Source organism: Mirounga angustirostris, unplaced genomic scaffold (assembly GCF_029215605.1).
Source record: "Mirounga angustirostris isolate CCGP_5_RB_7025 unplaced genomic scaffold, mMirAng1.0.hap1 SCAF_6, whole genome shotgun sequence".
Classification (NCBI taxonomy): domain Eukaryota; kingdom Metazoa; phylum Chordata; class Mammalia; order Carnivora; family Phocidae; genus Mirounga; species Mirounga angustirostris.
Window position 1 is genome coordinate 117042266 of NW_026991714.1, and position 25700 is coordinate 117067965.

The 25700-nt window shown below is 41.8% G+C and overlaps 1 long non-coding RNA gene across 2 annotated transcripts in view; it reads right to left on the reverse strand.

Annotated features, from left to right (window-relative positions):
- Positions 1-25700, reverse strand: part of LOC123846641 (uncharacterized) — a 68630-nt gene that overhangs the window by 26705 nt on the left and 16225 nt on the right. Inside the window, exons 2-4 of one of the 2 annotated variants that reach the window (XR_008506370.2) lie at positions 24394-24492; positions 20194-20306; positions 2075-2873 (exon numbers count right to left, since the gene is read on the reverse strand). This is a non-coding gene — a long non-coding RNA (uncharacterized LOC123846641). Of the gene's footprint in view, positions 1-2074; positions 2874-20193; positions 20307-24393; positions 24493-25700 lie in introns of those variants that run through there. The other variant, XR_006791334.3, reaches the window with a different exon arrangement.

Here is a 25700-nt window from a genome sequence, read left to right on the forward strand (position 1 = left end):
GTTTTCAATATTCTTTTAAGGAGAGCAGATGTTCTCAAATAAACTAAAATATTGTTTTAAAGATTGATTTATTTATTATTTTAGAGAGAGATAGAGCACAGGGGCTGGGGGAGGGCAGAGGAAGAGAGAGAATCTCAAGCAGACGCTCCCCCTGAGCGGGGAGCCCGACTGAGGGCTTGACCTCAAGACCCTGAGATCCTGACCTGAGCCGACACCAAGAGTCAGATGCTTAAGCGACTGCACCACCCAGGCGCCCCATGAACTAAAATATTTTTTAACCACTCACCTCTGTCTTACTTCTTTCCTTTTTGTCTGCAGCAACCATTGCTGTGAGTGTGGTGTGTTTTCCAGTCGTTGCTTTTTATATCCTTACAAACATATATCTTCATGACCAATATATAGTATTGGGGTCTCTATTGTTCCATATGCTTTATTCTTCATCTTGCCTGTTGTTCAGCAATATTTTTGAGATCTATCCACATTGACACATATGAGCTAGTTCATTTCACTGAACATTTGTGTATAAGTTCTATTATATGAGTGTCACACATAGATTTATAACGAGATTTATACGAATTTATACTCTACCAGTAGTGAAAGAGATGCCAAGTTGCTCCACATTCTATCCAACCTCTGTCTTTTTCATTTTAGCCATTCTGGTACGTATATCTCACTGTGGTTTTTATTTGCGCTTGCCTGGCGGCTAATGCTGTTGACAATTTGTGTATGTTTGTCATTTGGATATTCTCTTTTGTGAAGTATCTGTTCAAGTCTTATGCCCTTTTTTTGTTTACTATGCCTTATTTCTTACTAATTCATAGGAATTTGTATATTCTAGATAGGAGCTTCTTTTGGTTTTGTTTTATGGCAACTATCTGCTACTGTTCCATGACTTGCCTTTTCATTTTCTTAATTATATATTGCAATGAGCAGGCATTCTTAAATTGAATGAGGTCCTATTTATCGTATCAGTCCTTTATTTTATGATTGGTGCTTTTAACTCCCATTTAAGGAATATTTGCATCTCTGAAATTATGTGATATCATCTTTTATTATCTTCTGGAGACTTTATTTCTTATATCTATAGTATAATCTACCTTGCAAGTATTTGTGTATGTGTGTGTCTATGATGTGAGATAGGGATCAAGATTCATTTTCCCCTCCAAAGGAATTTCCAGTAGATCTGGCACCATTACATGAAAAGGCATTGCTCCACAACTCCACTTTATCATAAATTAAGTACCCATATTTAATTGAGTCTATTTATGAGCTATTTTCCCATTTATCTGTTTGTATATTCTTCCCTAATATCACAAACTCTTAATTATTGAAGTTTTGTAGACTTGATAATTAGTAGAATGATTCCTCCCACTTGGTTCTTCTATTAAAATTACCTTGGCTACTCTTGGCCTTCTTGCATTTTCACATAGATTTTCTTTCAGCTTGTGAATTTCCATCAGAAACCCTACTTGATTTTTGTAGAGATTGCCTTAAATTGTAGGTCAATTCAAAAGAGAATTAAAATCTTTATGATGCTGAGTCTTCTAATCCATGAACACGGTAGACCTTCTCATTTATTTACGTTTTATATAATGTTTTAGGGATTTTTGCAAAGAGGCTTTGTACATCTTTTACTAGATTTATTACTTGATCTGTGGCATATATTGGTTAAATGGTATGCTTTTATATTTAATTATCTAACTTTTTTGTTACATATAGATATATAATTGTTTTTTAATCTTATCTATTTCTGGGCACTTGGGTGGCTCAGTCATTTAAGCGTCTGCCTTCAGCTCGGGTCATGATCTCAGGGTCCTGGGATTGAGCCCCACATTGGGCTCCCTGCTGCTCCCCCTGCTGGTACTCTCTCTCTCTATGGTATTTTGTTATGGCAAACCTAGTAAACAAATACAGTGGTGTTGACACAATAAAAGACAAACAGCTAAGATTTTTTATAAGGTTTTATTTATTTATTCACATTTATCTAAGGAAAGACGTTTATTTTTTATAAGATTTTATTTATATTTATATTATATTTTATTTTTATTTATATTTATACTTATATTTATTTATTTATATTTATTTATTAATACCACTTAGCCTCACCAAGCCTTATGTCCTCACTTGCGAATGAAGAGTACAATGACTACCTCAAAGGGCTACTTGTCAGGGCACCTGGCCTATCATATGAGCATACATGGTCACAAGCACTAGAGTGCTGGTCCACCCCCACTCCTCTTCTCAGGCAGGAGGTGCATAATGGTAACACTTGTAACAGCCTTCTGCAAACAGGAAGCTGCTTGCACACATGTTGTGATATAGACCTGTGTGATGTGTGTATTTTTAGGTGTAAGGTGTGTACAAAATAGTGTGTGTGCATCAAACGTCTTTCCTTAGATAAATGTGAATAAATAAATAAAATCTTACAAAAAATAAACGTCTTTCCTTAGATAAATGTGAATAAATAAATAAAACCTTATAAAAAATCTTAGCTGTTTGTCTTTTATTGTGTCAACACCACTATATTTGTTTACTAGGTTTGCCATAACAAAATACCATAGACTGGGTGGCTTAAACTACTGAGACTTCTTTTCTCACAGCTCTGGAGGCTACAAATCCAGGATCAAGGTTAAGCAGGTTTGGTTTCTCCTGACTCCTCTCTCCTTGGCTTGTAGATGGCCACCTACTTACTGTGTCTTTACATGGCATCTCCTCTGTATGCACACATCCCAGTGTCTCTTCGTGTGTGTCCAATTTCCTCTTCTTGTAATGAAACCAGTCAGGTTGTAAGGACAACAATCAGATTATTCTTCTTGTAAGGAAACCATTCTAACAGGCTCATCTTAACTTAATCACCTCTTTAAAGGCTCCATCTGCAAATACAGTTCAAGTACTGAGAGTTTAGGGCTTCAACATACGAATTTTGGGGGACATAATTCAGTCCATAACAACCACATTGTTATAATTATTATAGCTTTGTAATATGAATTTTACATGTTTAATGCATTACTTCCTTTTCTTCTTCCTTTTTAGAATTATTTAAACTAGTTATTTAGTTTTACTCTTCCAACAGAAAGGGAAGCAGGAGGAAAAAAGAATATGGGGATAGTTGAAAGCAAAACCTGGAGGAATTCCATGAAGTGCCAGAGAAGTAGTACTCATGGTCAAGGATAGAACCGGTAAGCATTCTGAGTTCCTCAGATTTCTCTCTTTCAACCTCTTATTGCAGGTAAAATAAGGCAACGAGTCACCTGTGTCCAGTGGATGGAAGACCCTACCATTTTCTGGAGCACTCTGAATGTAGGACAGGGTTCTTATTTCCTTTTGTCTGAGTCATACTCTTCCCAGTGGACCAAGTAGTAGAGTTTACTGTAGCTTCCTCATGGGTCTAGTGCCTCTTTCACTTTACTACTACTACTAATAGCTACCATTTAATAACATTAAATTAGGACCTAATTTAATCCTCTCAATAACCCTGTGAAGTACACATTCTCCATATTACAGATGAGAAAACTGAAGTTTATGGAAACTAAGTAACTGTCCCAAGATGTCATTAGTTGGTAGTAGAGCTGAAAATTAATCCCAGGCTAGTGTGACTCCAGATTTCATCTTGCTCCTTGGCTTTTATCCTCTCATGGCTAAGTAAGAGTCTCATAGCACTGGCTGCATTGTCCTGGGTACGGGTCTGAAGGAAGACGACTTGCCTAAGGGCTTTGATTGACAGAGCAAGAGAGTGATTCCAAGGATTTTCTAACCAAGATTTTTGTTAGGCCAAGAGGTACAGTATGAGAAAAGTGGATATCAAGGCACAAATTTTGGGAAACTAAGTAATAGTCATATTGGTAAGAAGTGAATGCATGGGAGGCCAATCTAGATGTTCTCTGATTTCTTTCCTACTCTAATATCCCTCCAGAATTCATATCTACCTGGAACCTCAGAATGTGACCTTATTTGGAAATGAAGATGTAATTAGTTAAGATGAGGTTATAATGAATTAGGGTGGGTCCTAAATCCAAAATGATTTGTATCCTTATAAGAAGAGGTGAGAACACACAGAGAGACCGTATACATAGAGAAGAAGGCCATATGAAGACAGAGGTAGAAATTATACTGCCATAAGCCAAGGAAAGCCAAGGATTGATGGCAACAACCAGAAGCTGGGAGAGGTAAAAAAGGATCCTCCCCTAGAGGTTTTGGAGGGGGTGTGGCTCTGTTGACACCTTGATTTCTGACCTCTGGCCTCCTGAGCCATGAGAAAATACATATCTGCCATTTTAAGCTACACAGTTAGGGGCACTTAGTTACAAGAGCCCTAGGAAACTAGTACACATACTTAGAAGTGGGAAGAGATATCTCTAATGAGATAATTGAGGTGACATCACAATACTCCTAATTTCTTATTCTTTTGGTTTTCAGACTTGCAGGATTCTCTCTGCTTCTTGGCACATGAGATACAAATGCACAAAAACCTGGAGCTGGGGCTGCTTCTTGATCTCTTCGTTTTAGGCTGTGATGGACTTCTCAAAATGAACATTGTCTGGCATACAGTAGACTCTGCATATATAAGTGTATTGAAATGAATGAAGACATTTATGAATGATGGGCATGGGAGATAGGAGATGATTATACCTCTTTGTAGCAATCAGGCTCTTTCATATTTTTCTTTGATTCAATTGTCTACTGGGGACAGTCTGGTCTGATGCATTATAGTGAATGGGCTGGAGAGTCAGACAAACCTAGAGTCACTTGCTGTGTAACTTTGAGCCAATCACTTAGCCTCACCAAGCCTTATGTCCTCACTTGTGAATGAAGAGTACAATGACTACCTCAAAGGGCTACTTGTCAGGGCACCTGGCCTACCATATGAGCATACATGGTCACAAGCACTAGAGTGCTGGTCCACCCCCACTCCTCTTCTCAGGCAGGAGGTGCATAATGGTAACACTTGTAACAGCCTTCTGCAAACAGGAAGCTGCTTGCACACATGTTGTGATATAGACCTGTGTGATGTGTGTATTTTTAGGTGTAAGGTGTGTACAAAATAGTGTGTGTGCATCAAACGTCTTTCCTTAGATAAATGTGAATAACTAAATAAAATCTTACAAAAAATAAACGTCTTTCCTTAGATAAATGTGAAAAGCTGTGACTGCCCTTGGCAGCGGTTTATTTCAGCTCTAGAAAAATCAAAGTTTTCTTAATAGTACTCCTCTGACAGTGGAACATCAAAGAATTAAGTCACTAAGTCACACATTTTAAATCTCTATAACATTTTCCCCATTCATCCCAGGACTGTCAACACAGCTGTTACCCCAGCTTAGGTGCAGACAGCTTTCTAAACAGAGTGGTAAGTCCATTGGTTCTGGTTTAATAGACACAGTAGTAGATGTTTTCCAGTTTGGGCTACTGTATTCAATAAATCATCTTCTCTGGAGGAAATAAAAAGGGAATTGAAAAAAAGAGGGAGAAGACAAAGATATCAATCTTCGATAATGATCCCAGACCCTTCGATCCCAGGGAAGAGTCTGGGAAGAGTGAGTGGATGCTAGTGCTATCAGTGGACACAATTAACCCGTCCCAAGATCGATCCACCAGCACCCCATCCCTGGGCTGTGACCCTGGGGAACATGCTCCCAAGATGTTTGTAAGGAAACAGTGGGAAGTCTGACTGCCGAAGGCAGCGGCTCCAGGTACCTTGGAAGCAGATGTTGGCAAACAATTACTCTGCACGGCCTGGTCTCCAGCCAATTTCTTAAGCTTCACCAGATCCTATAACCAGAGCAAAGCGGCTTCTAGGCACCCTTGGTAGATTTTAAATCCAGATACATACCCAAACCATTAGATGACATTGCATCTGTGTTTTTATGGCTTTGTAAATCCATTCTTTGTCTAATACCTTAGACACCTTGGAAAACGATTTGGGTGGCTGGGAGGAGGGGAAAGCCAGAAATCCCCAAAACAAGGCAGCACGGCCGTGAAAGCTAGGTCTGACTCCAGACGCCCATAATCTGGCCTCAGCTCCTCTCTTTGGTCTTATTTCCCACAAATCTACACTTGCCTTCCTGGTCTCCAGCCACACTGAATTCCTCACCTTTCATGGATGCACATTAGCACTCACAATGATGTCTTTGCACTTACTTCCTTCGATCTGGAACACTCTCTGCTTAGAATAGTTTTTACTCTCCCGGATGCCTGCCAAATTTCTAAATAAGGGCAGCCACTTCTGAAAAGTTTTCTCCAGCTCTTTTCCCTCTGTCCTGGCTTTTCATAGCTCTTTTTAATAGCTCTTTTTTTGATAACGCATATTCTTGAGTCTCTAATTGTTCACCTGGATGTCCTCCTCACCAAACTGTCACATTCACCTTTGCAGCTCCTGATTTGGGAGCACTTCTGGGCTCTGGTGGCATTTGACAGGGATAGTTTAATGAATGAAGGAAGGAAGGAATGGACAAATCCAATGAAAAATCTCTGTGAGAGTCCCCAAATCCTTGGGATGAGGTGAGTTATTATCATTACGTATCACACACATCAATAGATAGCATGCTAAATAAACCATGAATGAGCCAGATCTCTCTGAAGCAGACTACATGCTTTTTTCTGAGAGGGCAGAAGTCCCAGTTTGGTTATAAATTAATTATCAGAAATAATCAGCATTGCAGTCATCAGCTGGTATAGCCAATTATCTCATATATCCAAGGAGAGAGTTTAACTACTGATTCAACTACTAGCTTAGCATGTGACTTTGAGCAAGTTTCCGTTGTTCCTTAATCTCCCCAGTCATACATGAGAGACTTTGATCTTTAATTCAAGGACTAATGAGATTGAGTGTGTGAAGGCTCTGAGCATCTTGGGGGAAAACACTTGCCACAGGACTTATGACCATGCACTCTCATCTTATGTGGGGCATAAAAGTGGGTGGTAGAAGTTGTCACCATTCTTCTCCCCCAACTAAGGCAGATAATCTGGATTCAAAACATCACTATGGAGAAGGTTGCAGTTAAGATAAACATTTCTGGCTAAGAAAGAGAAGAATTAGCACTTTGGGAATTTTCACTAGCTTGAGGTACAAAATGAAGCCAGCACAGCTTTATAGGGCTAATTTTGGAACACCCAATTTGCAAAATGTAGGAAATTCTATCTTCCTTCTTGGATATCTCCCTCCCGTGATAAATTTGGGAAAGTCTTTCTTGGCCCCTGAAGGTTGGTCCTGGTGATTATTGTCATCTAGATGCTCCATTGCTTTAGGTACTGAGTTCTGTCAAAGGTCTCTCATGCTGAAGGCTGGAAAGAGCCACGCACCCAATTATGGATGCTCTACTCGAGAGAAACCTGGGGCTTGGATGCTGTCTTTTGCCTTAATCACATGCGGTGTCTGGAATGAGCCTTTCCCACAGAAAAAGCTCACGATATTTAGATGGCAGCTTCTCTCAATTAAAAAAAAAAAATGAAACCCCACAACTATAAATGAATCAAGATGGGATCTTAAAATTGTTCAAGTAACCAAAAGGAAGGCAAGTAGAAATAAACAAAGTAACAGAAAATAGAGAAAACAACAAAATGACAGACTTAAGTCTGTCACATTGATGATTGTCTTAAATGAAAACGATCTAAATACCAATCAAAAGATAGAAATTGACAGAGTAGATTTAACAATATGGTCAAAAATATGTTGTCTTAAGACATATACAAATACAATGATGTACAAACATCAAATACAATGACCTAGGTAGGTTGAAAGTAAAAAGATATATCATGAAAACATTAATTAAAAAAGAAACCAGGGATGGTTATATTAATATTAGGTAAAGTAGGCTTCAGAGGAAAACAAAGAATAGATACAAAAAGGGACATTGCATAATGATAAAAACATTTACCCACCAGGAGGACATAATGATCGTAAATGTGCATGCAACCAACAACAGAGCCTCAAAATACATGAAGCAAAAACTGTTGGAACTGAAAGGAGAAATAGACAAGTATACAATTATAGTTGGAGACTTAACACTTTGCTCTCAACAATTGATAGAACCACTAGACAGAAAACCAGAATGAACACCACCATCAACAGACAGGATTTGCCTGACATTTATAGAGCATTCTATTCAATAACAGCAGAATACACATTCTTTTCAAGTGTCCACTGAACAATAACCAAGATAGACCATATTCTGAGTCATAAACACACCTCAACAAATTTCAAAGAATTAGAATTGTACTGAGTATGTTCTCTGAGCATAATGAAAATCAAACTAGAAATCAGTTAACAGACAAGAGGAAAATCTCCAACAACTTGGAAATTAAACAACACACTTATAAATAACCCATGGGACAAAGATAACATTTAAGAGTAGATTTTTAAAAAATACATACAACTGAATCAAAATAAAAATACAAAACATCAAAATACGTGGGATGTAGTTAATGTAGTGCATAGAGGGAAATTTATAGTCTGAAATTTTGAGTTTAGAAAAAGAGGAAAAATATCAAATTAACAATTTAAGCTCCTACCTACTTGGAAAAAAAAAGCAAAATAAACCCAAAGCAAGCAGAAGAAACGTAATAATAAAGAGCAGAAATTTGTGAAATCTAAGACAGAAAAACAATACAGAAAAATCAGTAAAGCAACAAAAAAAGTTATTCGAAAAAAATCAATAAAACTGATAAGCCTCTAGCAAGGCTGACAAAGAAAAAAAAACCACAAATCTCCAATATAGGTAATGAAACAGGATATCATTACGGATTCTGAAGCCATTAAAAGGATAAGAATGAAATACTGTGAACAGCTTTACTCTCATAAATTCATTAACTTAGAAGAAATGGACCAATTATTCAAAACCAGAAGCTAGCAAAACTCAGTGAGGATAAAATAGACAATCTGAATAGTCCTATAATCATGGAAGAAATTGAATTTATAATTTAAAAATTCCCAGAAGAGAATCTCCAGGCTCAGATGGATGTTCTAGAGAATTCTACCAAAGAGGAATTAATATCAACTTTACACAGCCTCTTCCAGAAAACAGGGGAGGAGAGAACACATCCCAACTCATTATACCAGGCTAGTATTACACTGATACAAAACCAAAACAGTACCAGAAAAGGAAAGAAAAGAAACTGCAGACGAATACCTTTTTTTTTTTTTGATGCAAAAAAAAACAATCAACAAAATATTAGCGAACAAATCCAGTAATGTATAAAATGAATTATAAACCATGACTAAGTGGGATTTATTCCAGGTTTGCAAAGCTGGTTTAACATTTGAAAATCATCAGTGTAATCCACCATATCAGCGGGCTGAGGAAGAAAAGCCATATGAGCATATAAATTGATGCAAAAAAAAAAAAAAGGCAAAAAACAGAAAATGAAATTCCATTTCACCAGAAAACAAGTGTGTGTTGTACTCATCTTGTCCAGCTGTGACAAAGATGGAGATGAACAAGATTTGGCCCCCTGGCCTTGGAGAAACAGGAAATCTGGGATGGAGCAGAGATACAGAGAAGGATGGAGACAGAGCCCTTGCACTATGGGCTCAGAAGCCTAAGTCCTTGGCCTTATGTCATACTGCCAGAAATTGAGAATCAGATTGTTTGACAGCAAATCCAGAGATATCTACATAAGCATACCCTGGAATTATACTCTTGATCAAATTCCTTCCTAAAATTACACACACGTACACATGCATGTGCGGGCACATTACCATAGAGATGAAAACAACATGTATCAGGACAAGATCGTAAACACAGTAATGTGAAATCCTTGCGATAATTTCAACTAATGACTTTCATTCTCATAATATTTTGGAGGGATAATTGGCATCACAGAACTCTTTCAGATGCCTAGGTTTTCAAGGATGAAATTGAAGTTCAGAACAGTAAGGCTTGCTGAAGTCACAAAGCTACTTAACGGCACAGAGCAAACTAGACCTAGTTTACTGTCTGGCAAAAAATGCTTTTTATGTTGATTTTATGCAGTTCACTAAAACATCAGTTATGAATGCACTATGTGTATTAATTACATAAGAGAACCTCATATCCTTCAAAAAATGTCAATGCCATGTAAAAATCCAGCCTCACTGTATCATTAATTGGAATTATAAATCTGGCTTTTACTATAAACTGTCTCAAATTCTTCTAAAATTATGTGGGAAATACTTCATAAACACGTAGAATTAGATCTCATGTATTTGGTCTCTAAAATGAATATTTTATTCAAATATGGTAAATATCCATAAATATTTTAAGAACAAAATCTGGCTAGAGGATGTGGAAGGGATTGGTCTGGAGGGACTGTCTATGTTATTTACAAAAGCTCTTCATAAAAATGGGAACAATGTCTTATTTTTTCCCCAATACATCTCCTCAAAGGAAACAGCTGTTCAGAATCCTTCCATGAACTGTTCTTTTCACAGGGATTTTGAGCATTTGGAGGAGAAGGCATTTTTTAAATTGTATCTCATTAACATTAATGATGGTTTTGTGCCAGGCACAATTCTAGGCCCTTTCTACATTTTTTTTTTTAAATCCTCACAACACTTTTCCAAGGTAAGTATTACTGATGGCAATATTATTCTAATTTTACAGGCGAGTAAACTCCTTAGCTCACCCAGCACCACAGTGGGCAGCTGGGGGAGCTGGGGCCGGACCCCAAGCAATTCTGATACAGAAGCTTGGGCCCCCTCCTCACTCCCACTGCCCCGCCACCCACCATGCTCCCCACTCATCTCCAGTGATGGAAGTCAGTGTGAAGTTACCTTCCAGGATACTATAAAGGGAAAATCTGAAGGGACTGCTCAGAAGGAGGGGAAGGTCAGGGTAGTCTGCAGAGGTCACATTCTTGAGCTGATGTAAATGCCCAGGATTTTGTAGAAAACTCAGAAACTGCCGGAATGGTAAGGGCTAACCATTACCTCAGAATGCAGCTGAAATTGTGCCCACTACCAAGCAGACCCATGTCACACGGCTGGCCAGATCCTTCCAAAAGTTCAGGCTAAAAGGAATGGTTGTTTTGGCAGGCATGATGGCCCCACCAAGCACCCCTCCAGCTGCACCTGGTTTTGGATCAATCCTCAATCGACATCCATTCTTTTGCTTCCTATTTTCCAAAAGTTAGGGAGAAATTAGAACTAGACCTAAGAGGAGCAAGTATGTGATTAAAAGGAATATAAAATAGCTCACTGAGGGAAAGGTTAAAGGAGGTGGGTGGATTGGTGGGAAAATCACACAGCGCACTGTTAATATCAATCATGGAGGAAAATCACTGTGATGTAACTTTGGATCTGAGGTATACAAGAGGTTCTGGTTCTGAACAAAAGTGGTGGCACAGAGCCTGGATTAATCCCATTTTGCAGGTGACCCTAGGGAAGTCATCTGACACTTGTGATGTTCAGTCATCCCTGACCCGAAGGAGTTTTAGAGCATCAAGTGTGATAATGGACCAAAAGTGCTCCATGAATCATAGTAACTTATGTCTATCGAGGATCATTGAAAGATCATGGTTACCTCCTATTTCTTGTCACCAGAGATGACCCCACTCAAAAAAAATGAATTTTTGTTCAGAAAACAGGAAACCAGACAGACACTGAGGCATGTGCTCCTGCCTCTGGAGGGAATGCTATCAGCTTGGCACTGGGCCACCAGGGAGTCAATGGATACATGGAGTGCTAAGATGCAAGGTGGCTCTGGGGCCAGAATGTGGAGCCCTGCAGTAATCATGAGAGTTTCCACAGAAAAGCCTCCTACACTGGAGATGCCACAGCTCTGAGCAGGGTCAGTTAGAGTGGGGAGACTGACATTGGACCAGAGTCAGCTGGAGCAGGACTGTCCTGGCGAGCAGGGCGTTAAAGAAAGCAAAGCTGAGGAGCGGGCAGTAAGATTTGTACCAAGACTCCAGGCTTCCTCTGTAGCTTTGGGGCTTTGGGGTTTCCTGGTGACTGATCCAGCCACATTTTGCTTAGAGCCTTCAAAAGTGCATTTCTCTGCTTACAGCAGGGATAGCATTGGCCACCTTGGCAATAGGAATTGCTAGGGTTAGAAAAAAAGAAAGAAAGCCAGAAGAATTAGTTTTCTATAGCTGATTCTCTCCCCATTTTCCTACCATGGACCACTTGGCAGGTAACAGTCAAGACTTATTCCCATGGGTCTACCTCTAGTGCAGCCTCTATCTCTTGCTCTATCAAGAGATGTTGGGGAGTGAGAGGGACATTGTTGGGAATAAACTTGAATCCTCTCTATTAAAAATTAACTGTTTTATTCATAATGCCCAAAGTTGGGAGTAACCAAGATGTCCTTCAGTAGGTGAGTTATTCAGAATTAAAAAGAAATGATCTCAAGCCATGAAAAGACATGGAAGAAATTTAAATGCAAATCACTAGGTGAAAAAGTCAATCTGGAAAGGCTACATACTGTATGATTTCAACTATATGACATTCTTGAAGAGGCAGAACTATAGGGACAATAAAAAAAACCCATAGAGACAGTGGTTTCCAGAGATTGAGGAGAGGTGGTTGACTAAGTATAGCACAGAGAATTGTTAGGGCACTTAAAATACTCTGTTTGAGACTGTAATGGTGGACCCATGTCATTGTGCACTTGTCCAGACCTGTAGAATGCACAATACCAAGAGCGAACCCCAATGTCAACTATGGACTTTGGGTGATAATGATGTGTCACTGTAGGTTCATCAATTGCAAGAAATGTACCATTCTGGTGGGGATGTTAATAATGGGGGAGACTGTGCCTGTGTAGGAGCAAGGGATATATGGGAAATCTTCATAATCTCCACTCAATTTTGCTGTGAATCTGAAACTGCTCTAGGAAAAAAAAAAAAAGTTTTTTTTTAATTAACTGTTTACAGGGTAAATGCTTTCCTATGCATTAATTAATATGCATGATGCACCTCATTACATGTCAAGACAGCAGGGTTTGGATGAGACAGGATCCATTCTCACATATTGCCTCAGGGTACATCCTCTGACTGAAATTAGCAACTAAAAGAAGCGCTAAAGAAGTGAACAGAAACCATATTTTACCAGTAGGAGAGCAGCCACCTCGGTGGTGACAACAGAGGGAAGCTGAGGTCTCGACACACACACAACAGGCTGGGCTGGAAGGTGGACACACAGCTCTGCATCTCCTGCCATTGGCTCAGCAGGACTGACCCTGCCCCACTCCGCTCAGGAGGCTGAGGAGGCAGGGCTTCTAGGAGGACCATCCATATTCACTCATGGCAAAGTTTAGCTCTGAACCTGAATAATAAACTTTCCAGAACCTGGGGGAGGAGGGAGGAGGAAGGGTTTTGTAACATGACCAAAGAGCCTCCTCTGGGAAATGCATTTTATGTTGGACTTACCAACATCAAGGTAACCTTGGTAACCTCCATATCATACCTCACTTGTGGTAACTGAAGGAAGCCATGTCATCTACAAGGGAAGCTCCACCTGGGGACAATTGCATAACCATGGTGGTCACAACATCTGTACTCTTTCAGCGGTAGTCTAAGCCTAACATTTTGGGAATGAGAACTCTGCTCACCAGCCATATATAGGATATCCAGTCATCAAATTGAAAAATGATTTCTTTTCTTAGGTGACCGTGACCAGATCTTCTTTAAAAAGTGAGCAGAAATTTCAACCTTAACACAGTATGGAGTTTAGTGACATTGAAAAATAATCAACATATTTTTAGTAATAGCTTTATTGACATATAATTCACATATCATAAAATTCACCCTTTTTAAAATGTACAATTGAGGAGTTCTTAGTATATTCCTTAGTAGTTCTTAGGAGTTCTATGTATATATTGAGGTTGTGCAACCATCACCATTATCTAATTCCAGAACATGTCATCACTCTCAAAAGAAAACCCACGCCCACTAACAGTCACTCCCTATCCCTACCCTCAACCACCTCCACCTTGGCAAGGATTTTCTATCTCTATGGATTTACCTATTCTGAAAATAAAATGTAGAACATCATATATATGTGGTCTTTTGTGTCTGGCTTCTTCCACTTAGCATGTTTTCAAGGTCCATCCGTGTTGTAGCAGGTTGAGTCAGTATTTCGTTACTTTTCATTGCCAAGTAATATCCCATTGCATGTATATACCATGTTTTGTTCATCCATTCACCAGTTAATGGACAGTTAGGTTGTTCTCGATTTATAGCTGTTATTAACAAGGCTATTATGAACACTCAAGCACAATTTTTGTGTGGACATGTTTTAAATTCTCTTGGACATATATCCAAGTGTGGAATTGCTGGGTCAATGGTAACTGTATGTTTAACTTTTTCAGAAATTGCCAAACTGCCCAAGGGGCTGCACCATTTCACATTCTTACCAACAACATATCTAAGGGCTCCAGTTTCTCCACATCGTTGTCAACACTGGTTATTGCCTGTCTTTTTTATTATAATCATCCCAGTGAGGGTGAAGTGTTTTCTATTGCATTTCTCAAATGATGTTGAACATACTCTCATGTGTTCATTGGCCATTTGTGTAGTCTTTTTAATAACCAATCCATCAATCAATCTCTGCCCACTTTTTATTGGGTTATTTGTCTGGATACCAGACCCTTATTTGATATATGATCTGTAAATATTTTCTCCCATGTTGGCTGTCTTTTCACTTTCTTGATGGTATCCTTTGATGCACAAGTTTTTAATTTTTATGAAGTCTGACATTAATTTTTTTCATTTGTTGCATGTGCTTTTGGTGTCATATCTAAGAATTCATTGACAAATCCAAGGTTATTAAGATTAATTCTGTATTATTCTAAGAATTTTATAGTTTTGACTCTTACAAAGAAATGTATAGCTTTAATTTTTTTTTTTTTTTAGATTTTATTTATTTATTTTGACAGAGAGAGAGACACAGCGAGAGAGGGAACACAAGCAGGGGGAGTGGGACAGGGAGAAGCAGGCTTCCCATTGAGCAGGGAGCCCGATGTGGGACTCGATCCCAGGACCTTGAAATCATGACCTGAGCCGAAGGCAGCCGCTTAACGACTGAGCCACCCAGGCGCCCCTGTATAGTTTTAATTTTTACAAAGATACATTTATATCTTTGATTTGTTTTGAGTTAATTTTTCTATATGGTATGAGGTAAGAGTTGAACTTCATTCTTTTGCATATGGATATCCAGTTGTTTTAAGCACCATGTGTTGAGAAGATTATGCTTTCCCCCACTGAGTGACCTTGACACCCATCAATTAATAATAAGTGTGAAGGTTTATGTACAGACTCTCAATTCTAGATCACTGACCTCTTTATTTACCCTTATGCCAATACCACACTGTCTTGATTAGTTTTGTAAGTTTTAAAATGAGGAAGTGTGAGTCGTCTACCTGTTTTTCTTTCTCAAGATTTTTTCAACTATTCAGAGCCCCTTGCAATTCCATATAAATTTGAGGATCAGCCTGTCCATTTCTTCAAAAAGGAAGTTTTGATTTTGATAAGAATTGCACTAATCTGTAGATTATTGGAAGTATTGTCATCTTAACAATGTTAAGTTTTCCAATCCATGAATATGGGAAATATGGGACGTCTTGCCAGTTATTTAATTTAATTCTTTATTTCAATGATATCTTGTAGTTTTCAATGTGCGAGTCTTGCATTTCTTTTGTAAAATTTATTCCAAAATATGTTATCCTTTTTGATGCCATTAAAATGGGATTGTTTAATTCTATTTTCAGATTGTTCATTGCTAGTAGAGATAGGATTGATTTTTGTATATCGATCTTGAATACAGAAACTTTGCTGAACTCATCTCTACTAGTTTTAATAGTTTTTAGTGGATCCTTCAGGATTTTCTATATACAAGAGCATAGCATCTGCAAACACAGTTTAAATTCTTTCTTCCCACCTAGATCCTTTTTTATTTCTTTTTCTTGCTTAACACCACACTGCTAGAACCTCCAGTATAATGTTCAACAGAGGTGACAAGTGCAAACATCCTTGCCTTGTTCCTGATCTTAGAGGAAAAATATCTAGTATTTCACCACTAAGTATGATGTTACTGTGAGCTTTTCATGGATACCCTTTATCAAGTTATATAATTAGCTTGGTATGTGATTCCCATGACTAGTTAGTTTCATTTGCTAGCCATCACATACCTCAGGAGCTGTTGGAAGCTTTGTTGGTGTCATCAGAGTTTCAGATGACAACTTCCCCTATTATATCTGTATAATATATCACCACCAGAATAATCATATTCTAGCATTTAATAGACCACCAGGCAAATATGTTCTCTTTGATAGCTGGTAAAGCTAAAATAGCTTAGGCTAAATATCAGAAAACCTACCATGCTCTTATTTGGAAAGGTACCTGCCCTGGCTTAGCATTAATTATCCCTCTATAACACGGAGGGAAATTGCCTTTACTTTGACTTTCTAACCACTTAAATAACTGGCAAATGAGAACAAATGGATATGAAAAGGCATGGGATCTTAGAGTGCTGTGTGGCTCTGAGGGGATGTTGATGAGGAAGACAGACCAGGTAGAAAATACAGAGGTCCAGTTGGCCCCAGCCTGGAGCTGTGCTCTTGATTTATGGTTTTCATATTCCGGCTGCAGCATGCACATGACCAATATCTCCATGAACTGAAACGGGACATCAAGTATGAGAAAGGATGCCTAGAACAGGCAATGTTCTCAGGGGCAGAGGAGAGTATAACAAGATAATAATCAGAAAAGGGGAGAGAGGGCTCCCCTTTACCTTTACCCCACAGCTTCCATTGCAATGTGCCATGAGGCCATGGGTTAAAAGGAAAGGGGAGCGGGGGCACTTCTTCTTTGACTCAGGACACGGAGGGTGCCTGACTCCGGGTGCACAGAAAGGGAAGCGGAGAAAAACGGTGCCTGTCCCTCCAGCCAGACTGTCTCAGGGTGACCACATGCTGCTCAGCTGCCAAGGCGATTGACCTTGTGAGCCTTAAATTTACCAAGAGCTTTCTTGACTTTGGTGTTTCCTGGAATGAACCCTCTCTTTGGGGTGATTATCCATGATGGGACCCAAATGTAGCATTTTCTACTAAGTGATTTGATGATAAAATGATAACCTCAAGTTATAACTGAAAAAATATTTTTAAGAGTAAATCTGGAAGTTGTCAGGGACATGACACTCCAGTTACAACACTCACAGCTGCCTTGTTTAACAAAGGGAGCCGGGGGCGCCTGGCTGGCTCAGTGGGTTAAACGACAGGCTCTTGATTTCAGCCTAGGTCATGATCTCAGGGTCGTGAGATAGAGCCCTGTATCAGGCTCTGTGCTGAGTGTGGAGCTTGCTTAAGACTCTCTCTCTCCCTCTGCCTCTGACCCTGCCCTCTGCTCTCTCTCAAAAAAAAACAATCAATTAATTAATTAATTAAAATAAATTAAAAATGGAGCCAGGGGACTTCTTCAAACGATGACCAAAAGTGAAATGTATAAGGGTCTTGGCACAGTAACAGCTAACAGCCTCAGAGAAGAGATACTCACTTTCCCTAGTCGGCCATCCTTGGTGCACCAGGACCCAGCTGGCAATGTCCCTGCGACAGCCCTGGGGATAAAGGCACCAGCGGGATGCATGATGGGACACGTATTGGCTGGTAGCCTCACCCTGGACCTTACTAGATACAGTCCAAAGTAAAGCATCCCTCTGTGTCTGTGAGTGTGCAGCAAAGTAAAAACACACCAAAAAAAAACAAAAAACAAAAAAACCCAAACTCATTTTGTTGATCTCTGAACCTGAGTTAGCAGAGCAATCTTGCTACAAAGTAGATGGTCTTTGCTGTAAAGGAGGAGGCTCCCGGGAAGTTATTTGGAAAGAGCAAAAGGAAGAGAGCTACAAGATGTTGTCTAGGAAATCAAAGGGAATGTGGATGTGGAGGAAGCCAACGATGACAGTGGATGCTTTTTAGGGGAGGGGAGGAGGAATGAGGGCAGAGTCACACGGACCCCTTAGGAGAAATGCATTCAGTGAGAAATTCCCAGAGGCATGAGGTGGCTGAATACTTTGAAAAACAAGGCTGGCGTACATTCAGTTTTATTTGTTTACTATCTGCTACTGGCATTTTACTACCTGCCCCCCAGCCTCTCAAACCTTTAAGGGTCAGCTAAACTCCTATTTACTTTTGAGGTGGTCCAGGGAACACAGATATGGGCAGCAAAGATTCCCATCTCCATTTAGGGACATGATCCCAGGCAGCAGTGTCCAGAAGAGAGGTCAGAAATCCTGCAAGGCCCTAAAGTCACCAGCTGCAAAAAACTGTGGGAGAGCATGGAGGAGCGAGCTCCAGCTGGTGGGATAGGCCAATGCTGATGGACAGGGACAAAGATGGTTGGAGGGGCTAAGGCAGGTGGTGGTGGGAGTCAGTGATGGTGGGAGGGGCTGGGGCTGGTGGGAGAAGCACCTGCCAATGGACTGGCCAGGAGCAGTTTTAAGGTCAATCTTATTTGTCTCCACACAGAAGGAAGTAGGTGGGGCACAGGAAACCTACCGAAGTAACCTTTCATAAGTGTCATTCAAGCAATGAAGATGGAGAATCGATTCAAACGAGAGCAGAAAACTGGGAAAATTGGTGCCAGTCTCAGGGTTGAGAGGCTGCCAGTAGGGCAGAATTTGCTCAGAATTCGGAGGCAACACAAATCGAACGTGAATCTTACTTCTGTCGCCTGTGAGCTGAGTGATCTTGAGCAGAACAGACCTTCACTGGACCCCAATCTCCTTACCCCAGAAGTGGAAAGTAAGAATAATGATGTTGCTGGTAATCTTATCCCCTCATCCCCTTCCCAGGGGGAGAAGCCAGCTTCCCCTTTGCCATGGCCGTCCGCAGCATTAAGAGAGCCAGAGGGTCTGAATTAAGGAGGTCCTGTCTGAGGGGGCATGGGCTACCTCTGGAGTCCAGTGCGCTCCTGGAGGGCCCCGGCTCCTCTCTCGGCTCGTGGCTGCCAGGAGCCCTTTATCAGGCTGTGTGGACAATGCCCCCGCACTCTCCAGCACCAAGCAGGCCAGTATCTCTGGGACAGCAGCTCAGAAGGAGGTATGCGGTGGATTCCAACACAAACAGGGACTATGTCCCTTTTTAAACAACCTGTTTGGAAACATAGGAAATGGACAGAGGGATAGGGGAGGTACAAAGACCAATCCCTGTAAGAATACGACACAGCAGGTACCAATGATTATGTCCTGGAATGCATGAAAGGAGGTTCTGGGATATATCCTGGACTCTCAGCATTCCCTGAATTATCTATGGAGCCAGGATTGGACAAAGGTATTTTGGGGTTAGAAGAGGCTCTGTAAATCCGGGTGTAAAAGGACCAAGGTCTGGACAAGCCCTCATGGCAGACGTGCATTTTCCTGAATCAGTCCATGTTCCGGAACCCAAATGTTACTGTGTCAGTCTTCCATTTAAAGCCTTCTGTGGTACTCATTTCACAGCTTAATGATGACCATTTCCTCAGCTGATGTTCTAGACCTTCTTGGTTCAATCTTTCCTGCCCCTCCCCCTTCCTTCCGCTCCTGGCATTCTCAGGTCCTCTCGTACTTCCCAAAGGAGCTGAGGCCGGTACGGCAGCTTGCCTCACTGCCAAGAAAACTCAGGCTCGTCCTTCACCGCCTTGTGTGTGTTTGTTTTTTTCCTGTCCTGCCTCCAGATTATGACAGTGTTTACTGTCTTTACTGTGCCAGGCACTTTCTGAGCATTTTATGTGCTGAAATGTATTCCCATTTCATCCTACAAACAAATCGTCCACATTAAAAACCAAGAAATTAAGGAATTGGCCTAAAGTCAAACAGCCAGTAAGTGGCAGAGCCAAGACCATCCAGATTCATCCACATGCCCTCCAGCATTGTTTTAAAGTTTGGAAAAATTCAGAAATCTTTTTAAGCAAATTGTAGAGACTAAATTGAGGGAGCTATGCAGTGCAGGGAATGTGTGCAAGCTTTTTTGCCATGTGACTTTGAACCTGAGCCTCAGTTTCTTCCATCATAAAATGGGGATAATCCTTTCGAACCACAACACTTTTGTATGGATTAGATAAGCTAATGTAAGTAGGTCCTTAACAACCCTCCTGGTCAGGGCTGGAACACGGGTGAGGCCAGCCACGCACGGCCCTGCCAAGGGCCCAACATTTAAGAAGGTGCAGACTCTGAGGAGCCGACCTCCAACCAGAACGACGTTGAGCATGAACACTTATGCCCTCCTTTACCCTCCTTTACCCTCGTACCTTCCGGCACTTGGGCGGCGAGGAATCATTACCAGTCCCTCTCCATCTTCTTAATCCAGCTGAGTTTTCTTCTAGCCACGTGAGGCGCTATTTCCACGAATCATCTGTCTTACCTGTAATCATACACACCTCAGTATTATGACTGTTCTTATTAGGAACGCCCCCCTCCCCGGACTATTTTCAAATCTTCACACAGTTTCCACGCACAGTGGGAGTGATTTGCTGTGAGTCTGGTTATCCAGTTGTCTGCAGAAGCTCCAAGGGGGCCCTTGGGCAAATGCAGTCACGTGCACAGTCTGTCCAGGAAACACGCTATCCTTTCCACTTCTAGAACCGTTTCAGCTTTCCCCAGACACCAGGGTCCTTCCCAAGGCTTTGGCAGAAACCTCACTGGGCTACAGATGCCATACTCCTGCCCTAGGCCCTGTACTGAGACTGAGACCTTTGACTCCCTTGTCACTGTTGGACAGGCAGGTGGCTCGGGGCCACATCTGCAGGACTGGCCAGGTCCTGATTACCAGGAAGCTGCTTCTTGACGTGTGGGGAGAGTGGAATTTGCTGCAGGGCGGGGCTATAATGGAGTGGCCACTGGCTGCTTGGTGGGGAAGGCCGGGCAGAGAGGAGCGCCGGATGCCCTACGAGTTTCTGAAATGTTGATTGTGAAATAATCCTGACAAGGGACTGGGGAAACTGAGTCATGTGGATAAGGCTCTCTTCTGATTTGGGGGGAAATATTTCCTTGGGCATTTCTCCCCTTGTTGCCTTCCTTGCCTTGAAAACAACACAGCGGAGGTCAAGTCCTCTCGATCAGCACCCTCCGTGACGGCAGAGCATGGGCTGCACGCTGAGCCCTGTCCATCACGTGCAATTGTCTAGTCGCCACATCAAGCAGAGTAAAAGCAGATGAGATGGATGTTTATGATGTATTTGTTTTTTTTTTTTAAGATTTATTTATTTATTTGAGAGAGCGAGAATGAGAGAGAGAGAGTACATGAGAGGGGGGAGGGTCAGAGGGAGAAGCAGGCTCCTCGCTGAGCAGGGAGCCCGATGTGGGGGTTCGATCCCAGGACCCTGGGATCATGACCTGAGCTGAAGGCAGACACTTAATGACTAAGCCACCCAGGCACCTCTATTTTTTTTTTTTAAGATTTTATTTATTTGCGAGAGAGAGAATGAGAGACAGAGAGCACGAGAGGGAGGAGGATCAGAGGGAGAAGCAGACTCCCTGCTGAGCAGGGAGCCCGATGCGGGACTCGATCCCGGGACTCCGGGATCATGACCTGAGCCGAAGGCAGTCGCCTAACCAACTGAGCCACCCAGGCGCCCTATGACGTATTTGTTTTAACTCAATATATCCAAACTATCATTTCTACATATTATCAATATAAAAGATTACGAATGAGATGGCTTCCACTTACACAAAATGCACTGTGCATTTCACACTTGCAGCACATTTGAATTTGGACTGGCCACATGTCAAGGACTCTGTGGCCACTAGTGGCCCCCACGTGGGACATTGAACTAGCTCTAGACTCTCTGTGTCCACTCAGGATCACCGTGCTGAAGTCCTGGCAGAAGAACGTCATGGATGCAGACAGACCGGGCTGTTCAGCTGTCACCTAATGGTGCGTTCATCTCAGTAAGAGATTTGAGGGCAACAGACCTCAGTCTTTCCCACCTATAAATGAGAATGGCATATCTACCTCATAGGTTTATTATAAGAATGAAGAAAATTGCTGAATTCAAAGTCACAAACACATAGTCAAAAGTGCTCATTAGTATTACAGTACTAGTAGTAATAGGGGCACTATTATAAGCATCAAGTTACAGGCGTCAGAGACAATGGGTCTATATTGCGAGTGATCATCTACATACATTGTAGAAGAGTTAGGAGGGATGTCCCAGCCATTCGTCGTATAAGCAATAAAGCTGAGGCCCAGAGAGAAATAGCAATTCTCCAATGTCACACAGCAGAACAGAGCGAACTCTTGATTTCTGGTCACAGATTCTCACACACATTTCCGCCTCTCCACAGTCACATCTTAGGCCTCAACCATCACTTTAAGATATTTTAAAGTGAGATAAAGTTCTGACTTTTTTGTGCATATATTATAATATAGTATATATTATAAAATATATATAAAATAGTAACTGTCTTGCATAAGGTCCTTGTCATACATCTCATACACATAACACGTATTTGGGCACAGACCAAAGAGATGGGTGTTAAGTTGTATTAAAAACCAAAGGTTTAAGAATGAATAATAGTGTGAAATCAGTGCAGGACAATTTATGACTAATATCAGGAAGTCCTTGTTAAGAATGCCATTTATTATTAGACTAAAATAGCCTCCCCAGGGAACCAGGGAGGCGCTAAGACTTGAGACATTTCAGCCAAGACAAGGCACTGCTAAGCACGGGAGAGAAACAAAGCACCCTCCTCCCAGGGGATGCTCCCAGGGAACAAAGCTTCAGTGCTAGCCTGCTTTCTGGGTCAAGGGCATAAAACAGAAGTTTGAACCAGAATCGACCATGCCTCTGTATGCAGCGGCGGGACCTCAGTGTCCGGCCTGGCCAGCCGAGCACTAAGCTAGCTCCTAATAGGGGCCACTTAAAAGAAATACGTCAAAACCCCACAGCAGAGCAAGGAAACATGAATGCACTTACTCGGCTGCACATAGGGATGTGGTGGGCTCAGTGTCTCTGGGTTTTTATGAGGCATGTGACAAGGTGACATGTGGAAGCTTTTTGATCAATCTAAAGACGACAGGACAAGATCCTCATGGGCTCCTCATAAAAGCCTTGGTAGTTGATTGAACCATCTTTCACAAAGGGGTGTGATGAATGTGGACCCAAAGGAGCTCTCTAGGAGCTGCGTGGCCTCTTTAAATAATTAAGATGGATCATGGTAGTCAGAAGCACTAAGACATAGAAAGGTTACCTGCCAAACTCATCAAATTGATCTGGAAGGTGTAACAGATATACTGGATATATAAAACTAATCCACATCTCAAATGATCTTTGGACATGAGAATTATGGACATAATAAACCAGGAAGAAATTTAATACAGAAATTGTGAAGATGTACCAAGACCAAATGACAGTGGTAACAACTGCCTGGCACATGGTGGGAATTAAATGTTTGTTAGCTACTCTGGAAAACAGTATGAAGGTTCCTCAAAAAGTTAAAAATAGAGCTACCCTATGACCCAGAAACTGCACTATTAGGTATTTATCCAAAGGATTCAAACATAGTGATCCAAGGGGCATATGCAACCCAATATTTTATAGCAGCAATGTCCACATTAGGCAACTTATGGAAAGAGCCCAGATGTCCATCGACAGATGAATGGATAAAGAAGAGGTGGTATATATATATAAAATATATATATATAAAATATATATATAATAGAATATTATTCCACCATAAAAAGAATGCAATCTTGCCATTTGCAACAACGTGGATGGAACTAGAGGATATTATACTAAATGAAGTAAGTCAGTCAGAGAAAGACAAAATACCATATGATTTCACTCATATGTGGAATTTAAGAAACAAAACAGATGAACATAGGGGAAGGGAAGGAGAAATAAAATAAGATGAAATGAGAGAGAGATAAACCGTAAGAGACTCAACTCTAGGAAACTGAGAGTTGCTGGAAGGGAGGTGGGTGGGGGGATGGGGTAACTGGGTGATGGGCATTAAGGAGGACACGTGATGTAATGAACACGGGGTGTTGTGTGCAACTGATGAATCACTAAATTCTACCCCTGAAACTAATAAAAAAAAAAGAAAGAAAAATGTTTGCTGGCTAGATTAATGGGTGGGATTAATTAGCATATATATAAATGAATTAAATTTGAACATAAACTTAAAGTGTATCAGAAGTGCACAGGTTGTGAGGGGCGCCTGGATGGCTCAGTCCACTGAGCATCTGACTCTTGATTTTGTCTCAGGTCATGATCTCAGGGTCATGAGATTGGGCCCGTGTCGGGCTCTGCGCTCAGCGGGAAGTCTGCTGGAGGTTCTCTCTCTCCCTCTGCCCCTCCCCCACCCTCCCCCGTCTTAAAAAAAAAAAAAAAAAAGTGCTCAGGTTGTGATACATCAACTGCTGTGACCCCCCGACCTGTGTGTTCCAGGTCCAGTCACCAGACCCGGGAAGTGACATCCATCTTGGGCACTGGTCAGACTCTACTTACAGGGTGTTTGAGGAGTGGATGGTGTTTGAGGAGTGGATTGTGTCGAGAAGTGAGGGATCCAGCTGCTGAAATGACCTCCCACGGGGATGGCTGGAGGACCTAAGAGGGTTTAGAAAGAGGGGAAGGACTGGGATTAGCTGATGGTTGGGTTCAAACTCCTGAAGGGTGGTCATGAGAAGCAGAAATGTGCTTGCTCAGGGTGGCTTGAGAGGACAGCGTTAGGACAAGTGGAATGAGCAACAAAAGGCAGGTATTGGCTCAGCATAGGGAAGATATTTCCAGTGGTCTGAGTTGACAACAATGGAGCTTCCTGTCCCTGCCGGTGTTCGAGCAGAGGCGGGACAGTTTCTTCCCGTGGTTGGCACAAGGCAAGATGCACGCATCGGGTGATCAGTGGTTTGTGCTCTCCCCAGCTTTGAGTCTTGAGAAAAGCAGCCAGCTTGCTGGCCAGACAGGAGACGCCATGACCAGCAGAGGGCGCTCTTACAGGGGACCGGAGAATGTGAAGGCCTGCAGCTGAGGCCAGTGGGTGAAGTGGCTGGAAGGTGCCATGGGAGAGCTTGGGGCCCACTCAGCTTCTCCCTCTCTCTCTGCCCCCCCTGGCAGGAACGCTGGCTAACCCACAGTCCTTGCACTGCTCACGTTTGCACTTTGTTTGGGGGTTTTCCCTTCCTCCTCTCTTCAGGCCTGCCTTTCCCCTCCCGATGGGGTCCCGTGCACACACCACCCTCCTGGTCTCAGGGTGAGCACCTACAGGCCGTGGGGGGCCCTCTGGGAATCGGCTGCTCAGAAACAAACCTTCTAGGGCTCCTATTGCTGATGGTTGAAGGGAAGCCACTTGGCCCCTGAGGCAGAAAACATCTTTCTGGTACCACCCTCTCTGGTTTCCTTAGTGGCTTTTCACCTTGACACGTCATGAGGTGAAAATTCCTCTGCAGGTTTTCACAGGGCGTGAGCTCGGTTTGCTCAAACCTGGATCGCACTGTTAAGCTCAAGCGTCTTGTTTCCCGTGGATTTAGCCAACTCCACAATCTCAAATGTCTTCCCCACAGGAGAAAAAAGAGATGAAATGAACAGAGCTCCAGACCCAACCTTCCAGGGCCAAGTCTCTGGTCTTTCCCAGTCACACCAGGCAGCCAACTTTTTACAGAGACGTCTGGACCTTTCAGAGCTGAAACGTGGATGCTTCCCTCCGTCCCCAGGCCCGCCATCCCCCATCATGTCGCCACTGGACGAGGGTGCTTGTGCTGATGCTCCCACCTGTGGGCTTTCGTCTGTGGACAGAGCATCCCCCAATGTACCTCATG